Genomic DNA, 14,026 nt, shown 5'->3' on the forward strand with positions numbered 1-14,026 from the left:
AGTGTTAGGTTTATTTAAGGGGGGTTTGGGTTAGATTAGGGGTATGTGGGTGGTGGGTTGTAATGTTGGGGGGGGTATTGTATGTTTTTTTCCAGGCAAAAGAGCTGAATTCTTTGGGGCATGCCCCGCAAAAGGCCCTTTTAAGGGCTGGTAAGGTAAAAGAGCTTTTCTATTTGTATTTTAGAATAGGGTAGGGCATTTTTTTATTTTGGGGGGCTTTGTTATTTTATTAGGGGGCTTAGAGTAGGTGTAATTAGCTTAAAATTGTTATAATATTTTTCTAATGTCTGTAAATATTTTTTTTATTTTTTGTAACTTAGTTCTTTTTTATTTTTTGTACTTTAGTTAGTTTATTTAATTGTATTTATTTGTAGGTATTTTATGTAATTAATTTATTGATAGTGTAGTGTTAGGTTTAATTGTAACTTAGGTTAGGATTTATTTTACAGGTAATTTTGTAATTATTTTAACTAGGTAACTATTAAATAGTTATGAACTATTTAATAGCTATTTAATAGCTATTGTACCTGGTTAAAATAAATACAAAGTTGCCTGTAAAATAAATATTAATCCTAAAATAGCTACAATATAATTATAATTTATATTGTAGCTATATTAGGGTTTATTTTACAGTATAGTCACAGCCCGGCTCGACCACGCCATAGCACTAAGTGCAGCTCGCTCCTGTCACAGGAGCGAGCTGCACTTAGTCTTATGGTGCGGTCGGGCCGGGCTGTGACTATACAGCTGGCCCGATGCGCTGACTAAATATAACAGACCCGCTCAGCAGAGAGCAGAGAGCGGGTCTGTAAAAGCGCCATATTTTTAACAAATGAAAAGTTAAAAAAGGCGTTTATGGCTATAGCACCTAAATAATGTTATATAATTCTGCACTATGTGCAGAATTATATAACATTATTTTTAAGGTTTACTGTCCCTTTAACCACGGCCAAATATAGCGGTCACCATGGCAACATAGACCACACTTCAACCAGTGCACTGGTAACATTGTAATGGCTGTTCGAATCCAGGTCACGTGAGTAGAAAACTCCATCTGATGTATTCAGATCATGTGACTATCTTGTGTACACATTGTATCGACGTACAAATCATTAACTCTACAAAAGTACAGACCTGTACCAATACGCTATTTATATATATATAGGGAGATTATCAGTGGTCTTGTATGTCTTCCATTTTCTAATTATTGCTCCCACAGTTGATTTCTTCACACCAAGCTGCTTGCCTATTGCAGATTCAGTCTTCCCAGCCTGGTGCAGGTCTACAATTTTGTTTCTGGTGTCCTTCGACAGCTCTTTGGTCTTCACCATAGTGGAGTCTGGAGTGTGACTCTTTGAGGTTGTGGACAGGTGTCTTTTATACTGATAACAAGTTCAAACAGGTGCCATTAATACAGGTAATGAGTGGAGGACAGAGGAGCCTCTTAAAGAAGAAGATACAGGTCTGTGAGAGCCAGAAATCTTGCTTGTTTGTAGGTGACCAAATACTTATTTTCCACCATAATATGCAAATAAATTCTTTCCAAATCAGACAATGTGATTGTCTGGATTTGTTTCCACATTTGTTGAGGTATACCTATGATGAAAATTACAGGCCTCTCTCATCTTCTTAAGTGGGAGAACTTGCACAATTGGTGGCTGACTAAATACTTTTTTGCCCACTGTATATATATATATATATATATATATATATATATAAACCTATGTTTTGTATGTATTTAGGTAAATTACAAATGCCTGCGTCAACCTGGGAGTCCAAGAAGGGGAGAGACCTTTATGTGGTCCTGGGCTTAAACTGTTTGTGCCAAATTATTTAACTGTCTCTCAAATTTTTGCTTTTAAACATTGCTGTGTGTCTGCTGGTGAGGGCCAGGTTTTCTTTGTGTTATGTTGATAATTTTTGTAACTTTCCCTATGGGCCTGTCACCCAGGCAGCACAGGGGTTAACTGCCTGGGTTGCTGAGAACTGTACATCTGTCGTCAGTATTCAGGGCTTGGGAGTTTAAAGTGACTTAGGATGTGTATTCTGTCCGGTCTGAGAGTGTGGTCCATTCCTGTGTTTTATATGTACTCAGAAAAATTACAAATGCCTGTGTCAACCTGGGAGGATCCCATTTGTTTTGTTTGAAAGCATGCATTGGGGCTGATATATCAAGGGCCGAATGCCCCCTAATGCCCCTGTTTCCACACAATCTCGCCGTAAACAGCAGTTATGGTCCGCTGCCTCTAAAGCTGCAGACATCAATCCGCCAGATCCTATACAATCAGGTTGATTGACACACCCTGCTAGCGGCCAATTGGCTGCAAATCTGCCGGGGGCCGCATTGCACAAGCAGTTCACCAGAACTGCTTTTGCAATGTTGAATGCCAACAGCGTATGCTGTCGGCATTCGGCGATGTCTGTCGGATATGATACGTTACAGCATATTATGTTGGACAGACATTGATAAGTCGGCCCCATTGTGTGTGTTCAGGTTAGGGTCCCAAGAGGGGAGAGACTTTGAAGTGGTCCTGGGTAGGGATGGGCGAATGTGTTTATATTCGAATTCGAATGTTAGAACGAATGTTATTGTAGAAATTCAATTTACATAATAGAATGTTGATAAGAACGAATAATCTTAAAAATTCGATTTTCGAATGTTATTCACAGTTTTCGAATGTCACATTCGAATTCGAATATTACATTTATAAAACACAGTATTAGACTAGAAATACTATTTCGAATTCGAATGTCACATTCGAATCGAATATCACATTCAAATCGAGTATAACATTCTAATCGAATATTACATTTAAAAAAACACAGTATTAGACTAGAAATACTATTTCAAATTCGAATGCGACATTCGAATTCGAATGTCACATTCAAATTCAAATATTACATTTAAAACACAGTACTAGACTAGAAATACTATTTCAAATTCAAATGTGACATTCGAATTCGAATGTAGCAGTCAAATTCGAATATTACATTTATTAAACACAGTTGTAGACTGGAAATACTATTTCGAATTTGAATGTCACATTCGAATTCGAATATTACATTTCGAAATTGAATGAATACATAGCTAAACATTCTATTATTCGAACAAATATTTTCGAATTTTATTGAAAAATTCGAAAACGAAATAGAATGTTAGAATGTTATATAAACATTCGAAATTCGATTCGAACGAACGAATGTATCAAAATTCGTTTTAAATTTCACATTTTTAGAAACTTTCGCCCATCCCTAGTCCTGGGCTTAAACTGTTTGGCGCCAAATGAAACTGACTCTCCCATTTTTGCTTATAAATATTGCTGTGTGTCTGCTGGTGAGTGCCAGGTTTTCTGTGTGTGTTTTATATATATATATATATATATATATATATATATATATATATATATATATATATATACACACACACACATGCAAATATATATATACTGTATATATATTATTTTTTTTGGATCAAATATATACAAAATAAATACCAAAATAATTGAGCTGGTTCCCTAAAGAAATACTCTATATATTACATTATCAAGCTACGACTTCAAAAATCCATAAGCAGCCCAATAAATAATTTACTAAAACATCTGTTAAAAGACACAGCTGCCCTTATGATAAAAAAAAAACCTTACATCTCATCTGCTCATGTATTCTATGGGTCAGATGGCTATAGACCTAAATATCTCAGCTTTAACTAATCAGACAAACATGTTTCCCATCATCATATTTCAAGTCACTTTGTTATTCCTAATTTAACAAACATTTGTAAGAATATATCCAGAAAAAAAAATATAGATATAAAAAAGCTCATGGAACATGACATTTTAGTTTGCTCTAGTACTATAACTTAGGGATTGTTTGCATACACCCATTAAATGTGCAAAATACAAATAGATACAAAAATAATGCAATGCTGTTAAAAGTAAGACAAATAAAGCAATTCAATAAATAATGGGTAGACAGAGCATATTAAGGAGTACTGAACTGAGTATACAAGTGGCAGTTTTGTCTTCAGGGTACAGCTGGGTCTGATGAAAAAGGCTTTCTTTGCAGCTAATAAATATGAAATGTATAGTCTGAATATTCAATGCAGCATTTGTTTGTTTTCAGTCTTGTTATTCAACGCTTTGTAAAATACTTACAGTTAGTGTTAACACTTGTAAGACAATGATTTGTCCAGCTATCAATTAAAGGGACCGTAATGTCAAAATTAGACTTTTATGATTCCGATACTTTTATGATTCCGATAGAGCACACAATTTGAAACAACTTTTTAATTGACTTCTATTATTAAGTTAACTTGTTTTTTTCTACTGGATGTTGGCTAATGCCAGCGCACTAAATCCCTCACATAACAGATTTCTTTGGGGACGTACAGAAAAACTCATGTCGGCCATCACCAAAGATACGCTAAACCTCTGCTCACTGTTATTTTTTTATTTCAATAATAAACCTTTAAATTTATATATTCAACATGTATAAATATAACCAAAATAAATTATTTTAACTTATTTCTGCGTTAACCCTTTATTTTAGTTCTCAGAGAGTGCAACCTTTAGTTCCCTACTTGCAATATGAGCGCTAACAGCGCACCCTGTGCTATCCATTACAAGTATAGGGCATGTTAACTAAATTGTTGGCCTCATTGATAAGATTCTCTGGTAATTCTTTTTTATCATCCTTTTGTAATATCATATTGTGCGCTATTCTTAGCTCGGGTCCAAGTACAAGATTACCCACCCCCCTGTTATTAATTGCACTTCACTTGTAATCTAGTCCTAAATCTTCAATACTATTTTAGTAAGAAAAAAAATAATAGAAAGGATTATTACGATTTACCTACAAAATGTTCTAGTAGCTATATATGGATAGTATGTTTAGAGAGCTTTTAAAAAAAAAAAAGATACCTCAGTGCTATGAGATCTCTTACAGTATTCTCTAAAGATACGTAACCTTGATAGCTGTATATATCACAAAGAAGCATAACCTATATTTTTGTATTCAGGTGAGACACATGCGTCCAGTATAGTGATCAATAAAAGGAGCATTTAAAAAGCGTATTTATACCTAGATTACAAGTGAAGTGTAAAAAATAGTAGTGTTATGGTGCGCTAACATCAGTCTATAGCGTTCGCATTTTTACATCCATAGTACAAGTTTAAAGTAAATATTAAAACCTCAGGCAGACAAACATTTAGAGTTCAGATAGTGTGGCCGTAGTAAATACCTTACAAATATACTTCTATGGGATGCTCTGTATCTATCTATCTATCTATCTATCTATCTATCATCATCTATCTATCTTTATACATTATTAATAAATAAAAATTAATAGTGTTTGAAAGGTATGTGTGTGTATATGTACCCGGGGTGCATTCAGAATATGCACATGTAGGGAGAAAAAGGACGCACTCACCAGGTCTTAAGTTAGCAGTTAGCAGTATTTATTAATACAGATTCGGGTGACGTTTCGGGGTGATTAGCCCGTCCTCAGACCTGCTTCCTTTTTCTCCCTACATATATATATATACATACACATTAACAACAAACACACACACATACATATACAGTATATATATATATATATATATATATATATATTTACAAAATATGTATATATGTTACTTTAATATGGAATGTATTTATATATGTTATATACGTTATTTAATGTTTTACATGTGCTTTGTTAATTATACTTTTTTTCTATCTCTAAAAGCTACCCTTTAGCACAACACATAACTCACCACTTGTAATATGAGCGATGCTAGCACAACTGCACTATCAACTGAAAGTATAGAGCGGGCTAAAAAAAGTCTGTGCTAACATTCTATGGAAAAACTGTTTTAACATTCACTTGTAATACAAGATAAAGATAATGCACTATTCTTAATTCAGGGCCGCCATATGGATAGCACACCCTGCTCCATCAATAGTGCCACACTTGTAATCTGGGACATTATGGGAATAAAATTCTGTTTTTAATGTCATTTTGCTTAAAGTGACATGAAACCCAAATTTCTTCTTCATTTGTTAGAGAGAGCATGTGATTGTAAACAACTTTCCAATTTACTTCTATTATCAAATGTGCTTCAGTTTCTTGGTATCATTTGTTGAAGGAGCAGCAATGCACTACTGGGAGTTAGTTGAACACATCTTGGGAACCAATGACTAGAGGCATATATGTGCAGTTACCAATCAAAAGCTAGCTTCCAGTAATGCATTTCTGCTCCAGAGCCTACCTAGGTATTCTTTTCAAATAAGGATACCAAAAGAACTAAGCAAATTAGATAATATAATTACATTGGAAATTTGTTTTAAATTGCCTGAATCATGAAAGAAACATTTTGGGCTAGATTACAAGTGGAGCGTTAAATATCGCTTGATAATGTGCACTGGTATTATAAGTAAATCCTAATATGAACGTGAGCTCGCTTTCGCATTGCTAGGAAGCATTGCACTCACGGTAGCGCGCTTCCATAGGCTCCTATGGGAGGCTAATTCTGATGCCGTCATAGACGGTATTAGAACCTCACGCAGCGAAGGGGGTAAGTAGCGCAGCGATGGGCAGAATTTGTAAATGTATATGTATATGCTTATTTACATATATATTTATGTGTTAATATGTGTATATACACATATTAACACATATATATCTATATAAGTATATATATATATATATATATATATATATATACACACAAATATATTTACATTGCGGTCTATGAGAACAAACAGTTCCCATAGACCGCATTGTAAAGGCCCTTTTCAGGGCCATTTTTTTCTAACACCCCTCTCCCAACAAATGTAAAGCCCCAAAACTGCCTAGTGCAGTTATATTGCCCTCTTTTCTCAGAGCATTTGAGGCACTGTTAGAAAATTAACCAGAGATTGGATATCTGGTTACTTTTTGGAGCGCTAATTGCTGCTGTGAGCTTGCGGTAGCAATAACCAGACAGTTGTAATGGCTGGTTAATTATCGCGCTCCCACAAACGGGATAATTTAGCACTCAACTTGTAAACTTGTCCTTTAGGTTTCTTGTGAAATGCTTGTGCAATTGGCCGCTATCAGGGGGTGTCAATCATCCCGATCGTATCTGATCGGGATGATTACAGTCCGCCACCTAAGAAGTGGCGGACAAGTTAAGGAGCAGTGACCCGGAAACAATGGGCGGAGAACGCAGCATCCGCTGCTTATTAAATCTTCCCCTTAGAATGTAATTTATTATGATTATTAGTATAAGTAGTAGTAAAAATTATAATCATCATTGCATAATACTAACTCATCTAGTATCCTAGGTTTCAACCAGTTATTTCTTCTATTAAAGGGCCACTAAACCCAAAATCTTTCTTTCATGATTCAGATAGAGAATATAAATTTAAACAACATTACAATTTACTTCCATTATTTATTTTGCTTCATTTTTTAAATATCCTTAGTTGAAGAAAAAGCAATGCACATGGTAAGCCAATCACACAATGCTTCTATGTGCAGCAACCAATCAGCAGCTAGTGAGCATATCTAGATATGCTTTTCATCAAAGAATATCAATAAAACAAATTAGATAATATAAGTAAATTAGAAAGATGTTTAAAATTGCATTCTCTTTCTAAATCATAAAAGAAAAAATGTGGGTGGCATGTCCCTTTAAGTCTAACTAAAAAATAGAACAGAAACCTCTATACATTTCTATTATTTGCAGAATTTATTCCTCTCACCACTGCCCTTCCCAGTCCAGAAGACTGAAGTAATAACCACACTGGGCACATTTATTTACTACATATGTTTTTTCAATCTTCTATAAATTCCCTAAAGCCAATACTTAATAAGAAGGACTATACTATCTATGTTCTTGGCAAAGTTTAAAAAAATGATGCATATTTCCCAATTTATGAATAAATCATCCTTGAAATGTTTTCAAAGGGTGTAAATTCTGGCTAGTGAAATTTACATCACCATTATTCTGAGAAGTAAAATAAATGAAAGAGTACACTAAATAAAGATAAAAAAACCGTTTAGAAAACATTATAAGAAAGATAATACTATTTTATAAAAAGCCACTAATAAAAGGTTAGAAACTAATATTAAAAAAGTTAAAGGGATAGAAAGGTCAAAATGGAAATGTGCATGAGTGCATTTAGTCTTTAAATAGAAACATTTTTGCAATATACTTCTAGTAGCAAAAATGCTTCTAGTAAAGGTTATTACATTGTCCAGAGGCATATGCACATAGAGAGCTGGTGGTAGTGTTTATTGCATCAGTGAGGACTTCATTTGTATCACGCAGGCCACAGCTGACTCTCTGAGAAGGTGTGGTGGTGGAATGCAGGGGCACAGGGCACTCACAGCATATGTGAGTATACCACTGCAAAACACTAATAGCTTTTACTAAAAGCATTTTTACTAATGGAGCATACTGTAAATATACTCCTACTTAAAATGTAAAGAACCATTAATACAGTAGAACTGCATAATTGGCGAATGCATTGTAAAAAGAAAATGTGAAATCACTTAGGGGTAGATTTATCACAGGTCGAACGGACATAATTTGCTGTAGCGAATCATGTCCGCTCGACCTCGCTAAATGCGGACAGCATACGCTGTCGGCATTTAGCATTGCACAAGCATTTCTTGTGAAATGCTTGTGCCATGCCTCCCCGCTAGCAGGGGGTGTCTATCATCCTGATGGTATTGAATCGGGATGATTTCAGTCCACCACCTAAAAGGTGGCGGAAAAGTTAAGGAGTAGCGTTCTTACGACCGCTGCTTCTTAACTTCCGCTAGTCTCGTCGGTAGAAGCAGCATTCACTAATTAGTAAATCTACCCCTTGGGGGCCCATTTATCAAGGTCCGGATGGAGCTTGAGGGCCCGTGTTTCTGGCAAGCCTGCAGGCTCGACAGAAAAACAGCAGTTATGAAGCAGCGGTCTTAAGACCGCTGCTCCATAACCTGTCCGCCTGCTCTGAGTAGGCGGACAGACATCACCGGAATTCAACCCGATCGGGTTGATTGACAACACCCTGCTGGTGGCCGATTGGCCGCGAGTCTGCAGGGGGCGGTGTTGCACCAGCAGCTCACAAGAGCTGCTAGTGCAATTCTGAATACAGAGAGCGTATTGCTCTCCGCATTCAGCGAGGTCTGGCGGACCTGATCCGCACTGTTGGATCAGGTCCGCAAGACCTTTGATAAATAGGCCCCTTAGTCTGAATTTCAAATGAGTAATAGATTTTATTTTTTCCGACAAATGTAAAAGTTAGTGCTTTTTTCCTTACCATTGCATCATGTGACAACCATCAGCCAATCACAAAATGCATATAGATGTATACTGTGAATTCTTGCACATGTTCAGTAGGAACCCGGTGCCTCAGAAGATGTGCATATGAAAAGATTGTGCACATTTTGATAATGGCTGTTTAAAACTGTGGGCTGAATCATGGTTTTATTTTGACTTTAATTTTCCTTTAAACGCACCTATGCACATTTCAATTTTGACCTTTCTATAACTGCTTCAAAAAGTATTGAGAATATTTATTTGTACAAAGTATTTATTTTTTTGCATAATGTTAAAATACTGCCTGTGATAAAGGATTCTAACATTTGGTTAAAAAGTATAAATACATAATCATAGTTACCATGAAACAAATAAATAAAACATAAGTAACTAAAATTAAACACATAGGTAAAACAACAATAATAAATGGAAAAATAGTAAATTTCATTAAATGACTTGTTAACCATTCCAGAGATGTCACATCAATACTTAAAGGGACATGTATGTTAAAAGTAAAGTTTCAGTATTCAAATAGAGTGCACAGTTAAAAAAAAAAAAACTCAAATGTATCTGTTTCTCTTGATATTCATTACAAACTTAGCTACTTTCCATGTGATCATACTGAGGTAGACTCAGGAGCGTGCATGTGTCTTGAGCACTATTTTGCAGCAGTGTTTGCAACAATGTTATATGTATAGTGCACAAAAAGTGTGCATCCTCCTGAGCCTACCTTTCTATGCAAACCAGGAAAGGAGCAAACTTTAACCAAGGGAAGCGAAGAGAAAGAGGGACATTTGATAATATACTGTAAGTAAAATTAGAAAGTGTTAAAGTCATCTGGGTGAATTATGAAAGTTTAATTTTGATTTCCATACCTCTTTAAGGGAATCTCTAAAATATATTTAATGTGTTTAAACAATCTTTTTTATTCAGTTTAGAAATGTATTTTTTTCTTAAAGGGGCATAATATTCAAAATTTAATAGTGCATCAGTGCATTTCAGTTTTAAATAGAAACAATATACTTGTTAAACTATTTAAAGCATTTACTTCAGCAGCATATGCAAATATGCTACACGTTTCCTGTGCACTGGGACACATACAAACACCATGCATGCTCAGAGAGCCAGAGGTGACTTATGCAAAGAAAACAGAGTCCTGGTTGTACAATATATGCAGCCCCGTCGAGCGCCTGTGAGAGGAGGGGCCAGTGACCTCACTCGAGGCGCAGATGGGCGTGTCTTCGTGAGCCGTTGCTCACTTTCCAGTTCGTCATCGTGTGGAGAAGACCTGCAAAGAAGCGTTCCTGGTACTTACCTCATAGAAGCGTTCCGGTTTTCTGATACTTACAATGGCGGATCTACAATCAATTCTGGGAACAGTTCAAGAGCTGCTGAAGACAAAGGGCGTCGACTGGATCCAGCGAAGACTCGTCCCTGAAGAGGCCATCGGTTCCGGAGGAGTGATGACGGCGGGTGGCGGAGCTTCTAGGCCTGTTCGCAGGTCCCGCCCGCCTGAGAGGCTGAGTCCGTCGGGAGCGAAGAGGCAGGATTCCGGTAGCAGAAGAAGGAGAGCGGTGAGGACTTCATCATCTGGAGGCGGTTCCGAGCAACGGGCGGTGCAGGCCGGCACCGTCGCAATCAAGTCGGGAGCTGTTATCAAGCGGCGGAGCAGGAATGGAGTCGGCAGCGTTCCGGAGGAGTCACGGTTGCCGGTTTCGGAGCCTGGAGAAGGTAATATGATTTCTTTTGCAGGTTCAGTGGGGATGTATCCTGATGGTCAAGAAGAAAATGAGGCGGCAATGGGGGCCTTTGAGGAAGACTCTGAAGAGGAGTCATATTTGAATTTGGCGCCTTTTGCGACCAGGTAACGGCCATTACAGGCCTAGAGGGCTCATCTTCCCGGAGGGGTGTTACGGCCTCAGGGCCTATAGGAGTTCAGGGTCTGGATATTACGGCCCTCAATGAAGGTGCCAGCTTAAATTTAACAGGACACGCAGGGAATAGGAGCTCAACGGGCGCTAGGCCTGAGGCTAGGATGTTAAATAGGCCAGTGGCTGATACAGTTAGGCCAGTGGCTGATGCGGTTAGGCGCAAATTAAATTTTCAAGACCCCAGCACTAAAGGGTCTGGTAAAAAAGCTGTAAGGAAGACGAAGCACTGCACTGATTTAGCTGGACCTGCTCACACTGTGGCTCAGGATGCTAGTTTAGATATAGGATTTCAGCAGGTTTATGACAATAAGGGTGGTAATCAATTTAACAGAAGTGGGGATAGCGAAATCAATCAGGGTATTAAAGAATTAAGGGGGGCTGCCGTTAGGCAGGGTAATGTGTCTTTTTCCCCAGCTGTTTTTCAGGATAGGTGCTGCAATGCTGGACAGACTGACGGCGCTCGTCGGAGTGGCCATGAAGAAGGCGACTCTCTATGGATTGAGGAGCAGTATAGCGACTTTGGTGATGAGGAGGAACAATTACCATCTTGTTCAGGACCAGTTTCAACGGAACAGGTAGGGGGTATTGACGTTTTTAAATCAGTTAATTAAGGCTTTAGTTCCAGAAAAAGTTGGGGGGTTCATTAGTAGTCCAGTGGGCAGGAATTCTCCTTTAGATGAGGGTAATGTAAGCAGGGATAGACATAGTTTTGTCAGGGGTGAAAGGGATATTAATGATTATGTTAGCGGTAGTATTGTAGATAATAGGGATTACGCATCCTCTCGGTCACAGGTTATTTCAGGAGAAGGCAGGAGTCAGGAAAGAAGATCCAGGATCCCAGTTGCACGGCGTCGGGTAAGATCCCGGTCGCCTATTACTGTCAGAAAGAATCAGGATTCAGAATCGTCTGTCTGGGGTACACTAGACAGTCAGTCAAGGGAGAGAGTGAGGCATAGGAGATCTAGATCTCCGGATAGAAGGCGTCACAGAGATAGAGTGGTTCCGAGGCATGGAAATGAATCTTTACGCCTGGATGCAAGGAAGGAGACAGGTACATCCAGAGGGTTATCCAAAACTTCACGTAATACAGGTGTGAGTAGTAGTGAGTTGCCGGTGTTGAGTGTGAGTGCGTCTGATGACAGGTGTGAAGTTTTACTGAGAGGTTTGAAGGATTTAGTTTCTAAGCTGGAGAGCAGCTCTCAGTCTAATGCTAGTGTGGTTAACAGTTCTCTGGCTAATGTCAGTGTTCCCTCGGGTCCTGTTGGTGCCTGGGTTGCGCAGAATGTGACTTCTAGTGGAAGTCTCGTGGCTCAGGCGGTTTCAGTATCATCTGGTTCTCCTTCGGTGGTGAGTCAGGTTAGAGTATCTGATCAAGCCTTGAGGCGTCCTTGTTTGTGTTCAGTAGGCCCTTTGGGTATTCATCTCTCTAAAGATATTAAAGAAAAAATCTGGAGAAGTGAGTTTGTTGAAATTTTTTCTCTTCTTCCTGTGGATCAAAGTTTTGACAACAAGGAGGATAATAAAAGTGAGTCGGGTAAGAAGGAGGATGACGAACGTAGAAGAAAGTTTAGGAAGATTCCTAAAACTTTGTCTAACTGGTCTAGAGCATTCTGTATTTTAGCTAGTGTTATTGGTGAGAAGAACCCTGAATTGTGTTCTTCTCTATTTTGTTACTTGGACGAAATAGCAAGTGCTTGTCGTACTTATGGTGGTTTAGCTTGGTGGAAGTATGATGAGCAGTTCCGCCAGCGTTTGGCGGTTCGGCCGGAAATGCTTTGGGATGATAGGGATATGGGCATTTGGTTGGAGCTTATGACTCCGTTGAGATCTGTTCAGCCCTTTCGCGGTTCGGGAGTGGTCTCAAGCGCTTCCTCGCCAGCTTCATCCGCAGTGGCCTTTAGGAAAGGTCTCTGTTTTCAGTTCAATGAAGGGGTGTGTACGTTTGGAGCGGCTTGCAAGTACAAGCACGAATGTTCCTTTTGTGGAGGAATCCATTCCAGCGTTAAGTGCTTCAAGAGGGCTAAATCTTCAGTTAAGGCCGATAGTGTCATTCAAAGCCAAGACTCCGGTGAAAGTAGAAAAGATGGAGCCGTGGTTAAGGTTGTACGGTAGGAGAAGGGGTATGGCTTCTGATGCGGAGATTCTGTACACTGGTTTCAATGTTGGCTTCCTTATTCCATTTGTCAAAGGTATTGAGTCTGTTTTTGCCGGTAATCTTAATTCTGCTAGGGATTTCCCTGAGGTGGTGTTGCAAAAAATTCGGAAAGAGGTTTCTTTGGGTAGAATGGTAGGTCCATTTTCTGCTCCTCCTTTTGATAATCTAAGGGTGTCCCCCTTGGGTGTCGTTCCGAAAAAGGTACAGAATCAATTTAGGCTTATACACCATTTGTCTTTTCCGAAAGGTTTTTCGGTGAATGATGGTATTGAACCTGAACTTTCTATGGTTAGGTATGCTTCCTTCGATAAAGCGTTGTTTCTGGTTAGGGAGGCGGGTGCTAACGCATTGTTGGCTAAAGTCGATATTGAATCTGCTTTTAGGTTGTTGCAGTGCACCCATCGTGCCATCATTTATTGGGCTGTTTTGTGGATGGTTCTTATTTTGTGGACTTGTGTTTACCTATGGGTTGTTCCATTTCTTGTTCCTTATTTGAAAAATTTAGCTCTTTCTTGTAATGGGTGGTCAAACAGATTTCTGGGTTGTCATCAGTTATCCATTATTTGGATGATTTCCTTTTTGTGGGTCCGTCTGGACAGAATTCGTGTCAGGTTCTTATGGATTCTTTTTTGGCTATGGCGGGGGACTTTGGTATCCCT

The sequence above is a fragment of the Bombina bombina genome, chromosome 5 (assembly GCF_027579735.1).
Source record: "Bombina bombina isolate aBomBom1 chromosome 5, aBomBom1.pri, whole genome shotgun sequence".
In the NCBI taxonomy this organism is placed as follows: Eukaryota; Metazoa; Chordata; class Amphibia; order Anura; family Bombinatoridae; genus Bombina; species Bombina bombina.